Source organism: Calonectris borealis, chromosome 1 (genome assembly GCF_964195595.1).
Source record: "Calonectris borealis chromosome 1, bCalBor7.hap1.2, whole genome shotgun sequence".
NCBI classification, from domain to species: Eukaryota; Metazoa; Chordata; class Aves; order Procellariiformes; family Procellariidae; genus Calonectris; species Calonectris borealis.
Genome location: NC_134312.1, coordinates 70,142,982 through 70,164,653, shown reverse-complemented (window position 1 = coordinate 70,164,653; position 21,672 = coordinate 70,142,982). Strand labels below are relative to the sequence as shown.

The window sequence follows — 21,672 nt, the reverse complement described above, 5'->3', positions numbered from 1 at the left end:
AGCAAACACATGCATGCTCAAAGATTACTCTTCAGAATGCCCGTGAGCTACCTTCTCCCATCTTGTAATACATAGTTCGCTTATGTTGTGATTTAATACACATGAAGTATTACAGATTGCTTGAAACAATGATATACGGTCCTGATCTCTGGAGAATCTGAAGATGATGCCTATGTTAGTCTTCCAAAAAAAGGATAGTCCTTGTGATTTTTGCATCTAGAAAAAGAGAGTATGATTAAAACACTTTAAGGATACAGTCTTAAGGATAAGAAGAAAGACAAAAGCTCTGCAGAACTAAACCTGTGAAATACAGTAAAAACACGAATGTGAGTCTGCTCAGTATACACAGGGCAGTGGAAGTTAATGCTCTGTAACCTTCGCATATACCAGTGGCCTTGTTCTCAAAATACAATGTATCTTTTGCTTAGCTGAAATCGCCAAACTTCTCTGCAATGTTAAACTGCTCTCTTGTGAACTCCTAAGTCCGCAGTATGTGATTAGATAAGTGGGTAACCTGGGAAAACAGAATAAATTCTAGATCTTGGTAAGTCTGTGTCTAACCATTCTATTATCTAGACACTGCCTTAATAACGTTGACATAAATACATAAGCACAGCTTTTCACTTCAAAAAAACTTACAACTCTCATTCTTAAAACGGAGTTTATTTACACTGACTGTCTTAATAAAGCAGCCAAAGAAAACAGTAAAAAAAATTGCCGCCTATTTATTTTGGAGTTTCCAGCTGATTTTGATTTTCAGACAGCAGTTTGGTATGTATCCGTTGCAAGATATCTTAACACACAACGTACCTGCAAAAATCCCAATGCTACCAACCTGTAAGACGGGCAGTGCTCTAATAAACCCTAGTGCTGGATTCCTGCAGATGCGGATGTGACCGGGTATTGGTGAAGGTTCCCTCTCTTTTTATTTTTAAGAAGTGGGGCTATCAAATACTGTCTGTTAAGAGGATATCCAATGATAATCCAATCTTGCTAAAACATGGAGGAGGAGGTACTCGCTCACTTAATGCACAGATGCGATACCGCTTCTTGAAAGCAAGGAAGGTTTCCATCTCCTCTTTAGCCAATTCAAAGTGAAACACCTGAATAAAGGTCCCAGACAGCTGGGTTACTTCAGTTAGCAAAAAGACAAGTGTAAGATCATTTGCAGAAAGAATACCAAAAACAGAAGTAGAAAAGCGTTGTATTTGTTGAAGCACTAGGAAGTGTGCAATGGATGCACATTTGTGGTGAACAATGAAAAAATGTCATAAAGTTACAGTGCTGGTGGGGTCTAATTGCATCATATTTATATCACAAGGTGGAAAAGTTAGTCTGTTTTACTTGATGTGTTCTAACGAAGGAGAAGTAACTTTTTGCATTCATAAAGAAATAACCTACATGGTATCTGACAGACAAAAGGTTTTTTCCCAGTTCTGACTATGAAGGGAGTACTTTGTTCCACTGGCAGAATGGATTTTTCCATGTAAGCGTTTAACACCATTAAGAATTTTGTAAGATACGCTCTCACCTTAAAATTTTCCTCGATACTGTGTGGAGTGACAGATTTGGGAATTACACTCGCATTTCTTTGAATCTGGAGCCAGATAAGCACCTGCAGGAACAGATAGGGAGTTACAGCTGAGAAGTTCTGCCTGTCTTCTGAAAGCTGAAAACCGTATGTGCCTGCATGGTTACACAGAACAGCTCTACTGATAATCAGAGATGGCTCACATAGGAAAAGCACTATAGTAAACCCTTCCTAATTATTACATGAGCTCATTTAATCATTATCGGTCTTTGAAGTTGAGGTGACAGCATGGGAGTGCATTGAACAAGAGTTCAGGATTGGCCAGGGCTGGTGTGCTAGCATGCCAATTAAAGCCCAGAGCCATTGGTAATCTTCTGTCCATCATTAAAACTAGTGTTAGAGATAATACTTTTTAACGCATTGCAATGTGTATGAGACACAGCTGGAACTCAGCTTTCCATAATACCTCTGTAAATAGTTACTTTAGCACAAGTAGGAAAAATACATGTCACCAGGGAAAATACTTTGACCAGTATCAACATGAGCTGGGGTTTTGTTGTAGTTGAGTGCAGTTTCTTTAATTTGGGGATCGTCAAAAAGGGCAATATGCTCAGGCTTGTACTTGTGAAAATAAAAAGCGGACTTCAGCAGTTGAATGACCCACTGTCTTCTCCCTCAAGCTCTGTAGTGTAAGAATATTATTTAAATGATAAGAAAGCATCATCTCGCACACTTTAATTCACCATCTTCTCGTTGCTCCAGTCCCTGCCTTCATTCTTTTCCTTTCATTGCAGGTTGGCACATGAGAAGAGGCCTGTAGTTTCTAGTATAACAGGTCACTGTAACACATTTCAGTCCAGCCTGTGATCAGGCCGGGAATTTCTTTGGTCCAGATCCCGAAAATTTCATCTTGAGAGTGGGCAGCTGTCATGTCCTTCACAAGCACAGTTGCTCTGGTAAATGCCCTGTCCCAGGTCAGAGAAAGCCATGAAGATTAGAGTAAAAGCAAAATTTCTTCAAGTCATCCATTTAAAAACCTTATTCATTTGTCTCAGCAGGACTGCAAAGTTACTGTTTTTGTAAGCATGTGCGGCTTTATTTTTTGTTTTTTTTTTTTCAGTTCAGAAGTTCTCTTACATGTTTAATAAGCTTACTCAAGCTTAATTAAGAATTATCTTCACTACTTTCACCAACCAATTGATCCTTTTTCTCCAGTAACAGCACGGGTATGAGTTAGTGGACTGAATATCATAATAAGCACGAGAGAGGTTTCTCTGTGTGTGTCATTTTTAACAAATTAGTAAATATTTTTCTAATTACATCAGTTTTACTCTATGAGGGTTTATCCACATCTTAAGACTGGTTTACTGTATTACTACGTCTAAGAAAGAAGTCTCACAAAGCATCCTTACCATGGCCAGTCGGGCGCTCCAAGGGGACAATATGCAGTGACAGAGATCCCTTTGGATTGGCAAAACTTAATCAGCTCTTCCTGAGGAAGATAGGCGTGGCTCTGAATCTACAAACAAAAATATTAGGTTTCTTCAGAAGCAGAAAGTACTTCAAGGTTTAACATCACTATGGTGACCTAGCAAGCCCCACATCAGCTTTGAAAAGGTTGTTCTTTTTGGTTGTTCTTTTCGCAGCTACGGGTTTTTTAAGGGAGTCAGCCAGTATTTCAGATCGTTTCCCCTTCTTCCCAACCCTGCCTCCAACACGGCCCAATCTTCATATACTAGTTTCTTCTTCCAGCTGCCTGCCTCATTTTTCATGACGTCTCACAGTCCCCATATGAATGGGCTCCGAGGTCCAGTTGTCTACATCCAGCTGAAGCACCCGACTCTCATGTCATCCAGTCCTACCTATTCACCCCAGTGGTGGAGCCTGGCTTTGGACCTATCTATTCACGCAGCCTCTTTTTTCCTCAGCTCCTGGGACAAGCACCGGGGCTGTAGGAAAGGAGGAGGGTAAGCCCCGCCGCGTTCTCCGTTGGAGAGCTCAGCTCTCAGCCTGCAGGAGCTCCGTGCTGCAGTCAGAAGAAAGGTGAAGGCGGGACTTTCAACCCAGGAGCGCCGCGGGCTTGTGTAACTGCAGCTTCCCGCACGAGGAAGGGCGCAGAATGTCCTGCGTTTTTCATTACTTTATGGTTTAGCCAAATACAGGTGTATTCTCACACAGGTATCAAAAAGCACAGCCTTGGCATAAAAGCTATTTCACTGCCAGAGATGTTCCATCAAATGCAACACCCCAGACAGGTGTGATGTCAGTGCTGAGGAGTTTGAGAACAATTTACCTGATTATTTGCAGGTTTGTGTCTCAAGTCTCGTTTGCTCAAGAGCCGATCTATCTGTTTGCGGTTGAAGTTGGAGACTCCAATGGCCTTCACCATTCCCGCATCCACCAGCTCTTCCATAGCCTAGAAACACTACAGAACCAGACTTGCTATTGAATTAAGATCTTTTTTTTCATATGGAGAAAATGTCTGTGCAAAGACTTCAACAGTAAAAATCATGATGGCTGGGATCCTTTTCTGATGTGGCATTAGTACAGCACATTGAACGGTGGGACCCTGGTCAAAGACACACTTTCTCATGTCATGTATGATCATACAAATAAATAACAGCATTATTCAAGATTAACAATTATTACGCTATGATTATTTCAGTAAAAGACAACTATTTTGAAATATTATCCCCAAGTAGACCTTCTGCTCCAAAAGAAAAGGTTTTTTTTAGGGTAATTCCTCAGCTAACAAAATAATTATCCCATAATAAAAAGCTTCTCGTTTGGAACAGAGCAGCTCGACGAGGAGCTGTTCTGGGAGAGCTAGGGCAGGATAGCTGATCATCAACGCCGCTTAATTTCCCAAGGGAGACGTACCATTTAGCGGTGGCAGTAGTATAAGCAGTGCTGTGTTCCCCCACCACCACCTATTTTCTTTCACACTGGCAAACGATAAAGCGGCTAGACAGCCCTAATCAGGTTGGCACCTCCAGCAGAAAAGAAACAGGAGAAAATAATCTACTACCAGCCTTTAGAGCAGAAGATACATCTCTTCCAAAGCAGAAATCATCTTTATTTGAAGTTGCTGCCATAAGCAGCAGCCTGAAATGTCCACTTCTTTCCTTCAAATGAGCAACAAAAATGTGCCTTACTCTTCATCTGACAGAAGAGAAAAAGCATCAGCAAATTCTTCTGACTGGTGAGTCTCTTGTCCTCTTTCGACCTGGCCATGCTGAGCAGCGGGTGGGGGTGGAGGGGAAAGGGAGCCCAAACCATCAGCCAAGCAGAAATTTGAACTTGCGCCCAAGTCTTGTCTCCCACGCAGCCTGTGCTCCTGCCTGTTTGCGTTGCACACACAGCTTTAGCGATGGACTTTGGGCAAGTTCCAGTGCTTTCTAATTTTGGATGCTGTGGGTACGTTGGCACAGGCACTTTGGCTTTGCTGTGGTCTGGACAGCTCAGGTGCAACTAGGGATGAGCATGAGCAACCGGAGAGCGGTGCGGGGACTGAAGCGACGGCGTGTGTCAGCTCAAGCCGCTGCAGGGTACACACACAGTCAAAGATTTCCTCTTGCCATGCCCACCCAGACACTTTAGTAAGCAGTAGACATAAAAATAGCTCAATTTTGGCAAAGTAACACAAGAAGGAGCCCAAGGGCACAGAGAAATCGGCAATCTGGAATACTTCACATCGGAAATTCTCTCAGAACGATTCCCAAAGTGGAAACCTTAAAGTTTTCAGGCTGTTATTTCAAACTAGCAAGAATTTTTCAGCCTGTCAATGACTGTACCTCCCTCGTATCCAGAAAATCCGTATTGCTAGGAGTGATCCTGCCATTTCCATCTGCAAGAAATAGCTCCTCTCCTGCCTATCATCACAAAAGAAAAGCAAGTTTAAGGTAGGCTGAATCGTAAGTAGTTAAAGAATTCCATTATAAATTCTACAAGCGAGTGGAGCTGGGGACATGCTGGATATCCTGGCTTATGTTTGTGTTGGGGAGAGAGGTGGCCAAAACCAGTAATCTGTATGAACAGAGTAATCTTCAAGAAAATCTGCTTCTTGAGAATCTGTCCTGCAAGCAGAGGAAGGGCAGACACTTTTATGTGCCTCAGTCAGGTTGGGGGAAGGCCAGAGATGTGACACCATGGGGAAACGAGGATTTATTTAACCTGGGGGTAGAGAGAGGAGAAGAATAGGAACTAAGTAATTCACAACTGTTTGATCCTGGATAAGCGAATGACAGCCAAATCCCAGACTTTCAGAGGAATGTGATCTGGATGGTAATTTGACCCATGATATGGAAATGCTGTGCAGGGTAAAATAAAGGGATTTTTGTACTACAAGACCTAGCTTGCCATGACCTTACCTTTTCTCCAGGGCACTCCATGCAGAGGTTTGTCATTATGTCCTAATGAGGTTTAACAACACTCCTCATTAGAGAGGACTAAGGGCATGTCCAGACCCAAAGGAAAAGGTGGCAGAGCTCTGACAGATGGCTCCCAGGAGCTGAAGTCTCAATACCTTGAATCCCATGGGCCCGTGCATCAGGTAGAGATCCAAATAATCCAGTTGGAGGGCAGCAAGTGTTCTCTGGCATGCCTCCTTCACCAAGGATCTCTCGTGGAAGGTGGACCACAAGTTGTGGGGGTAATGCAAAGCCTGGGAGCTGCTCTCCTCATGACCGCAGAGCATCCCTGGCAGGGAAACACATGGTGCAGACACAGAGGCAGCTCACGATATGGCTCATCTTCTCATCTTGAGGAAGTGCCACTTTTGTGCACCTTATTTTATTTGCGGTACTGTCCGTTAAGTAAAATGAGAATGAGATACTCTAAAATTCCAACGATTCATACAACAATTAAACAAAACAAAGAAAAAAAGCAAAACTGGTGAAAATCGACCCACCAGCTTCCAGCAGATAGAAGTTACTTTATTCTTCCTACCATTGTTGTTGGGGGAAAAAACAAAACAAAACATAACATACAGGAGTGAACAGGCTGAGGCCAGCAGCGCAGCGGGAGCGACCACAAATACAATAGCCCTGCTTCCGATCTCAGAGGCAACTGAGAGCACGGCCTCAGTTCCTGTCTCCATGGCTGACAATGGATATGGACTACAAAAAAATCCCTCTCAAATCAAGCCATTTTTTTTTTCAAGAGTTGACCTCTTCCTTCCCTCCATCCGCAAAACGCTTTGCCCTGACAGAAAAAGGAGTTAATTCCCAGACCAGCTTCATCCCCCAGCACTTTGCAGGTTGGGACCTTGTCTCTCCTCCTGAGAACTGGTCTCATGCGAGACAAGTTATCCAAGGACATACCTTGCTGACAGTAAAGAGGTCTTCTCTCCTCACAGCCCTCACCTCAGTTTTTTCTCGTAGTACATCCCTGATCTCACTCTCGTTCTGGTACTGGTAGGCACAATCCAAGTGGCGGGACCCAACATCAATGGCAAACTTCACTGCGTCTCTCGCTGTTCCTTGGAGAGACTGAAACAAGAAGAAAAGTCAGTAATTTGGTAAAACAGCAGAAAAAGAAGTTTGCCGTCCTGCAAATCTGGAGACTTTAAACTCACAAATAATGAGGTGTTCCAGTTTGGATATTGCTTTTGTTTAGTTTTCTGGAATAAAATTAGTCCTTTGGAACTGGCCATGGGAGTCACTGATGAGTTGCCTGAGCTGATCTGCCCTTTTCTAAGGATTGCACAGTCACATTCGGACACCAGGCTATCGCGAAATCAGTTCTAATTTGCCCAGAAAGTAAAAGCAATTTTAGTATGAGATACTGGCGACATGAGGAGATGAATCGCCTCTGGAAGGCTTGCTGGCCCTGCACACAAACAAGCCGGCTCTTGTTGGCGCAGGACAAGGGAGGTGAGAGGACGGCAAAACGCTACGGACAGTGCCACCTCCTGGGTAAAACACACAACCTGGTATTTAATAGCAAAGTAAATGACTTCAGGTTCTTGGCTTGGAAACACTGAAGAGTTGTTTGATGACTGGATACCGATTCTGGAAAATGGCACTTCAAACAGAAACATGATTCAAAACCGCGACCACCTCCTACATTTAACTTCATTATATCCCCACCCATCATCTTTTTTTTTTGATGATTGCGCTTCTCCAAGTATTTCCAATCGAAGAGTGCTAGGTCGGTTCACTTAACTAAAAAGAAAAAACATAGAAACTGCAGCATTTTTTTCCACAAGGCTACACAGAACCAAATAGCCAGTTTAAAGTTTTACAAGTTTTCCTTTTTGCAGCCCCTTTCCCCATCCCACCTCTTCCTATGTGTGAACGCTGCAGCTCCATGGGAAAGCAGGCTAACGGCGATGCCGGCCAAACGCCAGACATCACAGAGTACCCTACGCCTGGGTGCTGCTGCGGCACGGGAAAGCTGCCATGCAGGAGCGAGCGCTCTCTGGGGAAAAAAAACCCCACAGCCGGGAATGATCTGCGTTGCTTTTGACTGGAGTCGTCATCGGTGGAGAGCAAAGGTGACAGTAATACCCTGTGATTACACAAAACTCTGTAACGTGAGATGTTTTTCAGAAAAAATAATCCATTACTTCATTTTACATGGTGCTCACTGAACAGGACTTCAAGTCAGAGTGACCGGGTAAAGGACGAGGCCCCATCGCCGCACCGAAACCCAGGGAGTCGCAGCTAAAGTTGCTGTGGGAACCTTGAGATCAAATAGCTTTGATTAAGTAATCGCAGCAGGTTTGGGCCATGTTTCCATTGCATTAACACAAGAGATTTTTGTGGTGGCAGGGATCATGTGTCCAAAATTTTCCTTCTGTTTAGTCCTAACTGGTTCCTGTTGGTGTCCTAACAGGTTCCTTCAGAGAGCTCACCCTCTCTAAGAGGGTGCCCTAAGAGGCCCCAGGCAAGGCACACTTTGGTTTTTTAAAGCCTACTTACTTCGTTTTGGCTTCTCAGTGTCTTTTGTCATCAGACCGATCAAGACTGAAAGGGTTAAAAAAACTCAGCCCCATTTGTACATAAATTATATGATAATTAGCAGCAGCTGACCAAAAAACAGAGCAAGAATAATTTAAGATAATTTTATGCTGACTGGACAGTGCTTCGTGGACTTGGCAGCTTGTAATTCAACATATTTCATTTCCAGTCTCAAATCCATCTTCTTTCTTAAGCAGCTTACTTTCTTAAAATTTTCAGCTCATTTCCAGACTCCTTTTACATTTATAATTCAGTATATCCTTAAATATTCTGTCTTACCAAAAGTCCATTATATAACATTTGCAGGTAAAGACCTACCCAAACTGTTTTCCTGCTAAGTGCTATGTACCTATCTGCTGCCATACAAATAACTTGTCTCTTCAGTCTCTAAGGAGTTAATATAAATCCCCATTTCCAAATCCACTGATTGCCACTTAAGTTCCTATATCTAACTGCACTCATCAACCATGACACCTACACGACACGCTGGGTTATTAATACCCAGTGTCAAAAGCAAAAAAACAAGCTAGGCAGAAGTTTTTACTTTTGTAGTACATCGTTTTTTCCATAGCTAAGAAAAAATCTCCTTCTACCTGCACTAAGTGAGCTCACTTAAAAAATGTCCGGAAAGACAGGTGTAAATACCTGCAACACCTGAAATATTTCAAAAGGCAAGAAACGCTGCACAGAGGATTTGCTGCATTTTCCTGACCTGAAGAGGAGATGGCTGTAAAAGTCTACCGCGATTCTCAGCAATTTCCTGGTGTCACCTGCGTGACCAGAGGCACGGGGACGAGGAGAGGTCCCCAGCTCCAGCAGGTACCTGCCAGGTCCCCAGTCCCAAGATGGGCATCCTCGCGCGGGTGGGCAGCTCCAGGTAGGTGGCCACGCGTGGTCCTCTCCCAGCCGCCGCAGGCAAGGGGGGCATGCAGCCCCTTACGGAAGTTTTAAATAGGCTTTGCCCCTCCCTCCTGCCTGCTGACTGGCTGCAGACAAGGCACATATGGGCAGCAGGGCTATAATAAGCAAGAGGAGGCAGGGATTTTGCCTTTCTCTCACCCCTTGGAGTATTTCAAAACTGATTGTGGGCTCTTCACATGAATTTGTTGAGTGAGCTCATCATGCCAGTTACACATATTGCATTGACCGAGGCTGCAGCTTTTTGTATACCGCATAGTCTGTGCTTTTCTGCAAGAAAAGTGGTATTTAAGGAATTTGCATGCCCCCCCAAGAACCATTTCTCATCTCACCTGTCTGCTCCTGAACGTATCACCAGAAGAAGCCACGAAGCTGTTTGTCTCAGGAGGAATCACAGTTCTGGCCACAGGAGGGATCATTCTTAAAAAAATTCCCAGTACTGCTTCATCCCCAGAGCACTGGGCACCCATATTATATATATCCCCTCCACTGCAGCCTATGGCTCGAGCTGTGGCACACAGGGACAACACAGTCCTTTTAAGGAAGGGTCCCCCTGACTTCAGAGAGGAGCTAAGAAATAAATAGGCTTTGTCTTTTCAAGAGCCATCATGTTAGCTCTGTGTGACTCTTCAAAATCAAAACTACTTCACCTGCAAGACTGATGATCACTAACGGCACCCTATGGCACACTTTTGTTTCCTGGAGCTGCCACTGTGTCATTTTCTATACTTACCCGCTTTTCAGAAGCCAAACAGCTTTAGCTGTCTTGTCTCTCGACACTGTGTTCCTGCTGCTCTATGGCCTTTTCTGTCCGCATGCTGTCCTACACTAGATTTTTTACCATTCACAGCTGAAAAACTTCTTCTGCATAAACTGAAAAAAACAGTTCTACAAGGCTCGGTAGGAATAGCAGCCTATTCTGGAAAAGCCAAAACCTCTCGGTTTTATGCAGAGTGGTTTTGACCCCAGCCTGGAGGCTCCCGTGTCCTGCCGGAAGGATCTGTCATGCTACCTGGTTTCAGAGCCCCATCCAAAATTTTCCAAGAACTCATTTTAAAGATATGAGTGGTAAGCATTTATTGTTTATCCAGCCATTAATGAACTTTTCTTTCCCTGTCATTTCTTTGCCTGTTAGAGGCAAAACCAGCCCCAGGGTAGCACCGCGTTTCAAGAGGCAGCATCTCAAATGCCCAGCGACCCGGGACGGGTCACTTCGTTCAGGCACTTTTTACCGCATGCAGACCCTGCATGCAGGAGACGCTCAACCTGAAAGCACAAACCTCTTGTTTTGAAGTTAACGCAGATAAAAGTCAAGAAAGCCTGAGAGGCTGAGCCTGAGCACACTCAGCGCTCCGGGAGCAGACACCCAAAGATCCCCCACAGGCCAGCAGGCATCAGTCAGGTGGCCAAGGGTCCACCCTGCTGTTTCCTACAACAGGTCCCCACTGGTACCAAACTCTTGTCCTACAGCACCAGATTTTCTTTAGGATTTTGTACCTTTTCACATCAGGTAGTTTTCCTCTTGTATCCTTGAGGATACACGTCTCGTCTCAACCAGCAGCGGCCCCCTCTGCCTGCAGCCTGACCTTTCCTGCGTGGCTCAGTGCCGCAGACCTTCTCGCTCCTCCGTCCTGGAGCCCCGGCCTTTCCCCCAGCAGTCGGAGGCAGAGCTGGCCTGGATCATGGGCACCTCAACCCCGCGTCCAAGGATTTTAACTGAGATGCACGTGTGTCCTGGTTCCAGCTGGGACAGGGTTAACTTTCTTCCCAGTAGCCTGGGGGGTGTGCTGTGTTTTGGGTTCGGTGTGAAAGGAGCGTTGATGGCCCATTGATGCTTTGGCTGTTGCTGGGTGATGCTTGCACCGGGAGGGGGGAGCACAGCCGGGGTGGTGGACCCAGCTGGCCAATGGGGTGTTCTATACCATGTGACATCATGCTCAGTATAAAAACCAGGTGTGTGGGGGGGCTCGCCCCCCGTTCGTGACACGCGGTCGGCGGTCGGTGAGCGGTTCTGTTGTGCATTGCCTGCTTTGTGTATTCTGTTATTGTTGTTGTTCTCACTGTTATTATTACTGTTCTACTTAGTTTTATTTCAATTATTAAATTGTTTTTATCTCAACCCGGGAGCTTTCCTACTTGTGCCCTCCCAATTCTCTCCCCCATCCCACCGGGGGGGGGGTGATCGAGCGGCTGCGTGGCGTTTATTTTTGCTGGCTGGGGTTAAACCACGACAGTCCTTTTTGGCGCCCAACGTGGGGCACGAAGGGTTGAGATAACGACAGATTATTTAGAACATATTAAGGAATTTATATCTGGTAACATATTCGTTTGTTCTGCACCATGCTCTTGTTTTTACTGTACCTGTTAAAAATTGGAGTTGGGTTTTGTAGTCTGTTGTGCTCTGCTGTGATTAATGATGTTTTGCCTGGGAGATTTGTTACTAAAACGCTGGCATTGGGGGTTATTTGGTATTTGGGATTCGTAATGAAGCCGTTTCTGCATTTCGGGTACCACCTCATGGAGACCATTAGCAATTATACCTTTTCCTCCGAGAGATTTTTTATGGAGGAAATAGAGAATGGCACCCTCACTACCTTCATCTCCTTTGTTAAAATAACTTGCCAGTACCTTGAACATCCCTGGGTAGTTAAGATATATCTCTTGGTACTCCTTGGGAATATTGTTGCGGTTTTCTCCAAGGTTAGTAAGCAATTTAAGAATGTCATCCAGAGATCTGCCCCAAGGTTGGATAGTTATGAGTGGCAGGGCGAGTGGGATAGCATGGGCAAATGCCTAGGGCGATGGGCACCCCCAGTGTTCTGGAACTTTACCCCTGAACAAGTGCAGAACCCTGAAAAATTAGTAGAATATTTGGAAGAAGTATGCTGTCACCCTGGCCATTCCAGGGAGACGCAAATCACTACAATGTGCTGGGGCCTGGCCCACGCCTACCGAGCCCTGTTTAACACCACTCAGAACCCCCAAAGGGAAGGAAACGTCTCTGCAGCTGATGACAAAGCAACAGGCCCTGCGGCTACCCCACCCCCCACGGCAAGCACAGCAGCTCCCTCACCCCCCAGGGCAGGCACAGCAGCTACTCCGCCCCCTACAACAGAGAACCAACCCACACCGGTATCAGTCGCCCCTATACAAAAAAGAAAATGCACAAGAAAATCAGCTCGTCTAGTAAGGGATGAAGATGAGCCAGGGCCATCACGAGAACAGGAGGCGGAGGAGGCAGAACCCGTAAATGAGATGGTGACCACCCGATCCCTATCTCTGGGTGAGCTGCGAGATATGCGAAAAGACTTCAGCCGTCGTCCAGGCGAGCACATTGTCACCTGGCTGCTCCGATGCTGGGATAACGGGGCCAGTAGCCTGGAATTAGAGGGTAGGGAAGCCAAGCAGCTGGGATCCCTTTCTAGAGAAGGGGGCATTGACAAAGCAATTGGACAAGGTGCACAAGTCCTCAGCCTCTGGAGGCGACTCCTGTCAGGTGTGAAGGAAAGGTATCCCTTCAAGGAAGATGTTATATGCCACCCAGGCAAGTGGACCACCATGGAGAGAGGTATCCAGTACCTGAGAGAATTAGCTGTGCTGGAAGTGATTTATGATGACCTGAACAACGAGCAGTTATCCAAAGACCCAGATGAGGTCAAATGCACCCGACCCATGTGGCGGAAGTTTGTACGGAGCGCACCAGCGTCACATGCAAACTCATTGGCAGTAATGACCTGGAGAGATGGAGAGGAACAAACAGTGGATGAACTGGCTGGCCAACTCCGGCAATATGAAGAAAGTCTCTCTTCCTCCCTACGGGCCTGTGTCTCTGCTGTGGAGAAACTGTCTCAGGAGGTCCAGCAAATCAAAGAGGATATGTCCTGCTCCCCCCCTGCACGGGCCAGCGTCTCAGCCATTAGGAGCAAACGTCCCTCTGCTCAAGAGAGGAGACATCGTGGGTACACACCCCGGGGCACCCTGTGGTTTTACCTGCGTGACCACGGAGAGGACATGAGGAAGTGGGATGGAAAACCTACCTCAGTCCTACAGGCACGGGTACATGAGTTGCAAGGGAAAACAACCACAAAAGGGGGTTCTTCCAGGAAAACCGCTGCTCCAGTCTCCAGTGAGTTCCCCAGACAGAGTAGAAGGGCTGATTCCACTTCCGACCTTAACAAAGGGACTTCTGACTCATACTTACAAGAAGTAGATAGCGAATATGATGACCAGGACTAGAGGGGCCCTGCCTCCAGCCAGGTGGAGGAAAGGGACAACCGGGTTTACTGGACTGTGTGGATTCGATGGCCTGGCACATCAGATCCACAAGAATATAAGGCTCTCGTAGACACCGGTGCGCAGTGTACCCTGATGCCATCAGGCTATAAAGGGGCAGAACCCATTTGTATTTCTGGAGTGACAGGGGGATCCCAAGAGTTAACTGTGTTGGAGGCGGAAGTGAGCCTAACCGGGAATGAGTGGCAGAAGCACCCCATTGTGACTGGCCCAGAAGCTCCGTGCATCCTTGGCATAGACTACCTCAGGAGAGGGTATTTCAAGGACCCAAAAGGGTACCGGTGGGCTTTTGGTATAGCTGCCCTGGAGACGGAGGAAATTAAACAGCTGTCCACCTTGCCCGGTCTTTCAGAGGATCCTTCTGTTGTGGGGTTGTTAAAGGTCCAAGAACAACAGGTGCCAACCGCTACCACAACAGTGCACCGGCGGCAATACCGCACCAACCGAGACTCCTTGATCCCCATCCATGTGCTGATTCGTCGACTGGAGAGCCAAGGAGTGATCAGCAAGACTCGCTCACCCTTTAACAGTCCCATATGGCCAGTGCGAAAGTCCAATGGAGAGTGGAGGCTAACAGTAGACTACCGTGGCCTGAACGAAGTGACGCCACCACTGAGTGCTGCCGTGCCGGACATGCTGGAACTTCAATACGAACTGGAGTCAAAGGCAGCCAAGTGGTACGCCACCATTGATATCGCTAATGCCTTCTTCTCCATCCCTTTGGCGGCAGAGTGCAGGCCACAGTTTGCTTTCACTTGGAGGGGCGTCCAGTACACCTGGAACCGACTGCCCCAGGGGTGGAAACACAGCCCTACCATTTGCCATGGACTGATCCACACCACACTGGAACAGGGTGAGGCTCCAGAACACCTGCAATACATTGATGACATCATCGTGTGGGGCAACACAGCAGAGGAAGTTTTCAAGAAAGGGGAGAGAATAGTCCAAATCCTTCTGAAGGCCGGCTTTGCAATAAAACGAAGTAAGGTCAAGGGACCTGCACAGGAGATCCAGTTTTTAGGAATAAAATGGCAAGATGGACGTCGTCAGATCCCAACAGATGTGATCAATAAAATAACAGCCATGTCTCCACCAACTAACAAAAAGGAAACGCAAGCTTTCTTAGGCGTTGTGGGCTTTTGGAGAATGCATATTCCAAATTACAGTCAGATCGTAAGCCCTCTCTATCACGTGACAGGAAGAAGAACGACTTCAGATGGGGCCCTGAGCAACGACAAGCATTTGAGCAAATTAAACAGGAGATAGTTCAGGCAGTAGCCCTTGGGCCAGTCCGGGCAGGACAAGATGTGAAGAATGTGCTCTACACCGCAGCCGGGGAGAATGGCCCTACCTGGAGCCTCTGGCAGAAAACACCAGGGGAGACTCGAGGTCGACCCTTAGGGTTCTGGAGTCGGGGATACAGAGGATCCGAGGCCCGCTACACTCCAACTGAGAAGGAGATATTGGCAGCATATGAAGGGGTTCAAGCTGCTTCGGAAGTGGTTGGCACTGAAGCACAGCTCCTCCTGGCACCCCGACTGCCGGTGCTGGGCTGGATGTTCAAAGGGAGCGTCCCCTCTACACATCATGCAACTGATGCTACGTGGAGTAAGTGGGTCGCACTGATCACACAACGGGCCCGAATAGGAAACCCCGGTCACCCAGGAATCTTGGAGGTGATCACGAACTGGCCAGAAGGCAAAGATTTTGGAATATCCCCAGAAGAGGAGGTGATGCGTGCTGAAGAGGCCCCACCATATAACAAACTACCAGAAAACGAGAAGCAATATGCCCTGTTCACGGATGGGTCCTGTCGCCTTGTGGGAAAACATCGGAGATGGAAGGCTGCGGTATGGAGTCCCATACGCCAAGTTGCAGAAACTGCTGAAGGAGAAGGTGAATCGAGCCAGTTTGCAGAGGTGAAAGCCATCCAGCTGGCCTTGGGCATTGCCGAACGAGAAAAATGGCCAGTGCTTTATCTCTATACTGACTCATGGATGGTGGCAAATGCCCTGTGGGGGTGGTTGCAGCAGTGGAAGCAGGACAACTGGCAGCGCAAAGGTAAACCCATCTGGGCTGCCGCATTGTGGCAAGATATTGCTGCCCAGGTAGAGAACCTGACTGTAAAAGTACGTCACGTAGATGCTCACGTACCCAAGAGTCGGGCCAGTGAAGAGCACCAAAACAACCAGCAGGTGGATCAGGCTGCCAAGATCGAAGTAGCTCAGGTAGATCTGGACTGGCAACATAAAGGTGAATTATTTATAGCTCGGTGGGCCCATGACACTTCAGGCCACCAAGGGAGAGATGCAACATATAGATGGGCTCGTGATCGAGGGGTGGACTTAACCATGGACACTATTGCACAGGTTATCCACGAATGTGAAACATGTGCTGCAATCAAGCAAGCCAAACGAGTAAAGCCTCTTTGGTATGGAGGACGATGGTTGAAGTATAAATATGGGGAGGCTTGGCAGATTGATTATATCACGCTCCCACAAACCCGACAGGGCAAGCGCTATGTGCTCACCATGGTGGAAGTAACCACAGGATGGCTGGAAACATATCCTGTGCCCCATGCCACCGCCCGGAACACCATCCTGGGCCTTGAAAAGCAAATCCTGTGGCGACATGGCACCCCAGAAAGAATTGAGTCAGACAACGGGACTCACTTCCGAAACGCCCTCATAGACACCTGGGCCAAAGAGCACGGCATTGAGTGGGTCTATCACATCCCCTACCATGCACCAGCCTCCGGAAAAATTGAACGATACAACGGGCTGTTAAAGACAACACTGAGGGCAATGGGTGGTGGGACATTCAAGCATTGGGACACACATTTAGCAAAGGCCACCTGGTTAGTGAACACTAGGGGATCTGTCACTCGAGCTGGCCCTGCCCAATCCAAACCCTTACGTGCTGTAGAGGGGGATAAAGTCCCTGTCGTGCGTATGAGAAATATGCTGGGGAAGACAGTCTGGGTTGCTCCTGCCTCTGGCAAGGGAAAACCCATCCGTGGGATTGCTTTTGCTCAGGGACCTGGGTGCACTTGGTGGGTGATGAGAAAGGATGGGGAAGTCCGGTGTGTACCTCAGGGGGATTTAATTTTGGGTGAAAATAGCCAATGAACTGAATTGTACGATGTTAGTTATTACATAGTACTGTATGTCATCACTTTTATGGTTACCATATGCCATATTAACAGTATTACAGTAAGAATCACCCAGATTAATTTAGGATGAACGCCGATGAAACTGAGCAAGGTGCAACAATGATAGAACCAGACGAGCGCCCAGAACTGGCCTCTGCATGCAAAAGCCCGACACCACACACCATCTCTCCTGCCCTGCAAGACTGTTACGACAGGTGGAACCCGAAGTCATGGACTACATGAACTCAACGGACGTTTTAGAGGGATGGCCCATGGACTAAGGGAATGATATCTCTGTGTGCGTATATATCAAAAGGCAGGGAAAAGGAGCGGTGACTAATTGGAATGTATGGGAAAATGTGAGACCTGGGCATGATGTAGATGGTATAGAATAAGGGGTGGATATTGTCCTGGTTCCAGCTGGGACAGGGTTAACTTTCTTCCCAGTAGCCTGGGGGGTGTGCTGTGTTTTGGGTTCGGTGTGAAAGGAGCGTTGATGGCCCATTGATGCTTTGGCTGTTGCTGGGTGATGCTTGCACCGGGAGGGGGGAGCACAGCCGGGGTGGTGGACCCAGCTGGCCAATGGGGTATTCTATACCATGTGACATCATGCTCAGTATAAAAACCAGGTGTGTGGGGGGGCTCGCCCCCCGTTCGTGACACGCGGTCGGCGGTCGGTGAGCGGTTCTGTTGTGCATTGCCTGCTTTGTGTATTCTGTTATTGTTGTTGTTCTCACTGTTATTATTACTGTTCTACTTAGTTTTATTTCAATTATTAAATTGTTTTTATCTCAACCCGGGAGCTTTCCTACTTGTGCCCTCCCAATTCTCTCCCCCATCCCACCGGGGGGGGGGTGATCGAGCGGCTGCGTGGCGTTTATTTTTGCTGGCTGGGGTTAAACCACGACAACGTGTCACTGCAGCTTTGGGACAAGCCGAAGGAGAACCCTTTTAATTTTATTTCTGAGGTCAAAAAGATCTTCTTCTGCCTGAATTGTGCAATGAAAGCAAGGTTTAACCAGCAGTTGTACCGCTCAGTGTGCTGTGTGGAGATTCGATGCACTTAATGGTTTTCTCCATATCTGTGAGAAAAATGGGTTACATAGAGGAAAGATGTATGACGACCACGGCTCTCTGCATCATCCACCTGATGCCTTGGTCACAGAGACTGCTGAGGTACCCCTACGGCCGGTCTGCAACTAAGGACAGAAAGAAACTCACTTCAGCTCATTGCAGAAACTAATGTAGCTTAACAACAGGCTGGCTTTCCAGGACAGCTGTTGTGTTCCTTGCCCTTCAGCCTCCCTAATGAGAGGGACTCTCCCGGTGCCTTGACCTCCGCTCTGCCCATCACAAAGGCAGACATGGAGAGGGTTATCCCACTCGCTGCTCCGGCAATCCCTCGCACAGCAAAGCATATTTTCATACTGAATCAAACTGCATCGCACTGGCTGCAGAAATTGCAGTCATTAGTCTATTTTAGGAAAACAATCATTAGCTCAGAGTATTTCTTAAGCCTGTGTGAAGGTCTTCATTCACTTTGCCCTTATTTTTAAGTCCTTGTTCAGTTTTTCACAGCATTTACGACTTTTTTCTTTAATTCGGGTAGATTTAGCTCAGAAGCATTTCTCTTCCAGTTTTTTTACTTCATATATGTCAGAAATTTTTGTTATCCCTGAAGCTCCCTGAAGTGTTGATGACTCCTGGGCACATTTCCACAGGCAGGTGCAAACAGCGCTGAGCCTGCCAACTTGAAGCTGGTAAAATATGAGCCAGCCACGTGGGAAACAGCACGGAGTCAGAGCTAAATAGCTCTCTTCTAAAAACTGATTGCTTCATAAAATACCTTCAAAAGGTGGTTTGAGGTTTCTGTTTGCACTTGTTAGGAAAGTGCTGCCCTCTGCTCAGAGCTTCAAGCCCAAGCTGTGCTGCCAGAAGAAATACCAGCATGGACGCTCCTGGCAAAGCCGGCCCCGGCTTGACATCACCAAAATCTCCCTGGGAGAAGCATGGCCTCAGCCCGGGCAGGACCAGAAACTCGGCTTTAGGTACAGAAGACCAGTAAGACATAGCTGCCCGAAAGGCAGTGCTGTAGGAAACGCCGGGGGCCAGCGAAGGGCCCACACTGGCTTCCAGGAGGGCAAAAACCGAAGCTGTCCCCAGGGGGCTGCCACAGGCACCCTGTGAACCCCGGGCTGCTGAGTCAAGACCGAGATGTGTCGGTGAGGGCAAAAAGGCAGCGACTGCCGGTGACAGAATCCGCTTCGCACAGGTTAAACCTGTTGGAAGAAGAAGCCTTTGATGACGTAAAACTACCGCCGTTCCCCTGCAGGAATATCATCACAGGATTCGCTATTGGAATCTATCGGACACAACAGATTATTGTGATCCACAAAATTATTAGTAAAGCCGTTATTATTAAAATTACTAGTAATGCTAAGTCGTAATATGATTTACACGTCATTGTATTTTAGAGTTGCTACAGTCTTATCAACCCATGGTTTTTAATCCGTATTAGAATAGGTGCTTTTTTGAAGGTCTTTTTTAAACGTAGATCTCCTGTGCAGCGTTTTTGTGTAAATACCAATGATAACTAGTTGACTCTTGTAAATTAAAATTATACTGGAAGTAAAGTATCAAAAAATTATTTCTCTTTTACTTTCATGTATAATTTTGGGATTTACAACATATTGAGGTTTTAGAGATTATACGTGTGTGTGATACATACATTTATTATATGTATTATATATATTTACTTTTTACTATTTTTCTGTGTGTTTCTTGAAGGTGGGGAATACCTGAATCTCAGAAAGAGTCTGTCAGAATTGAAGCAAAGAATGTGTATTTTGCTACTGCTCCTTCCCTTACGACGTGTTAATCCCAAAACAAACAGAAGACGGAAAGGAAGAGTTACCAGGACCTACACCAATCATCTTTCCACACGCATACTCTTGGCTTTATCTGGCTTTTCAAAGCCCTTGCTAGGCTTCATTCGCACAGTGGCTCAAACACAGGACAAGTGATCCCGACTCCTTTGCGGTGGCTCTACGGCGGAAGATTTTTTTCTGGCAGAAATCCAGGTGGTGCTTTTCTGTAGCCAGCCCCTGGGCGAGGGGGACTCCGTGTTATAACTGGTCTCCGTGTTATAGCTGTGTATCAACACACCAGCACTGAATCCCATGCACTTAGCTAAGCCGTCCTTCGGCTGGTTATCCAGCGTACGGCTGAACTTTGCTGTGGACGCAGAAGCAGCCAAGGTGACTTTTTGCAAAAGCAGCTCAGGTCGGGCAGAGTTTTCAAATCTATACGCAATGCGGTTTGCACACCTCCCATTCCTCCCGTGGCCCACTTGGATCTGGACGCAATATAAGCTTTCACGTGACAGCAAACCTGACAATAAACCCATTGTGTCTCCAGCACAAGGGCATAGCGCCCAGGGAAGGCTTAGCCTCATTTACTCGGTTGTTGGAGCTAAACATTAGCAATAGCTCTAGCCTGAATACTTAATCTGAGCATTCGACCTCTGTGCGTGTGGCCTGTAGCCTCCCACCTGCATTTATGGTGTTTAGGCACAACAGAATAATCCACAAGAATAATCCACAAGACTTATTTTCCAGGGAATTTATCCTATACTATTTTATTCAAAAAACATTGACTAGTTTTCATTGTCATACTGACTGAAAAGATTCTTAATATATCTCAGCAATTGCTTCCTTGATGGGTGATATACCTGGAAGGTTATGACACATTTGAGGCATTTTTCATAAGCGTAGCTTGTTTTTAAATTTTAGGTTATATCAAATTAGAAATGTCTTATCAGTCTCTCAACCCATTAACTTCTCCATTTCTGGAAGCGCACCATCTTTCAGCTACTTCACACATGCCAAGTGCTGGATAAAGCAGACAGGAACTTGGTTTTCTTACTCACCCGTTGCCAGGTGATTTTCTTAGGAAGTGTGTAATGCATTCCCAAAGGTGAATAGGCTGAAAATTCCTCATCCTGGTGACAAACAAAACACTGGGTTTTTTTTTTAATGCAGAATGAATAGTACAAATACAAGAGAGTTGAACAAAATAATGGATCTTGCTAGTACAATTAAATAAATACCTGCTAGTTCATAAAAGCGTAATTTCACAGCTATGCTCCAAGATTTCTCAATTCACCTTCCACATACCAACAGAAAACGGGCATGATTTGGGAACTTCATCATCATTGTCAAAATAAAATTAGGTTATATATAGCTGCTATTGTAACTAAATTAGTAATTTTAACATGTGCTTAGTCCCACAAAAATAGCACCCTTGTAAAGATATAGTTAAAGAGTATGTTGGGCTAGAAGGTACTTTTAGATCTCAAACTACTGCAATCACTGATCCTTTCACAGGCTGTGGTACGTCAAGACTTACCACAAGCAGTGCTTTAAAACCATCACAACCAAAGTTTTTAACTTTCCTCAGAGCTGAGTCTTGTGATGAACTTTTAGAACACTCTTCTTCTGATTGTCACATATTACCAAGCTTCCTTTCTAGCTCTCATTTTCCTTCCAGTGGTGTGGTCTTGCTATGGGAGCACAGGCTGAACCAACAGCACAGAGTGACAGGACTCAACAGGAGATTTAAAAATTAATCTCTTTATAAAACTGTTCTCTCCAGAACACTTTCTGCTTGAGGGACATCTCCACTTCATGGGCAGAGAAAGAAGGGAGAGAGCAAGACAATCCCAGCTGGAAAACAGCTGAAGAGTACTAAAGGAAAATCCCAAAAGTTCAAGCACATCAAGGCATCTCTTATCACAAGTGTGTGGACTGTATTGTGCA

The 21,672-nt window shown here is 46.3% G+C and overlaps 1 pseudogene; it reads right to left on the bottom strand.

Annotated features, from left to right (window-relative positions):
- Nucleotides 1–947: 947 nt before the first annotated feature.
- Nucleotides 948–9,421, bottom strand: LOC142077872 (aldo-keto reductase family 1 member B1-like; annotated as a pseudogene).
- Nucleotides 9,422–21,672: the final 12,251 nt, after the last annotated feature.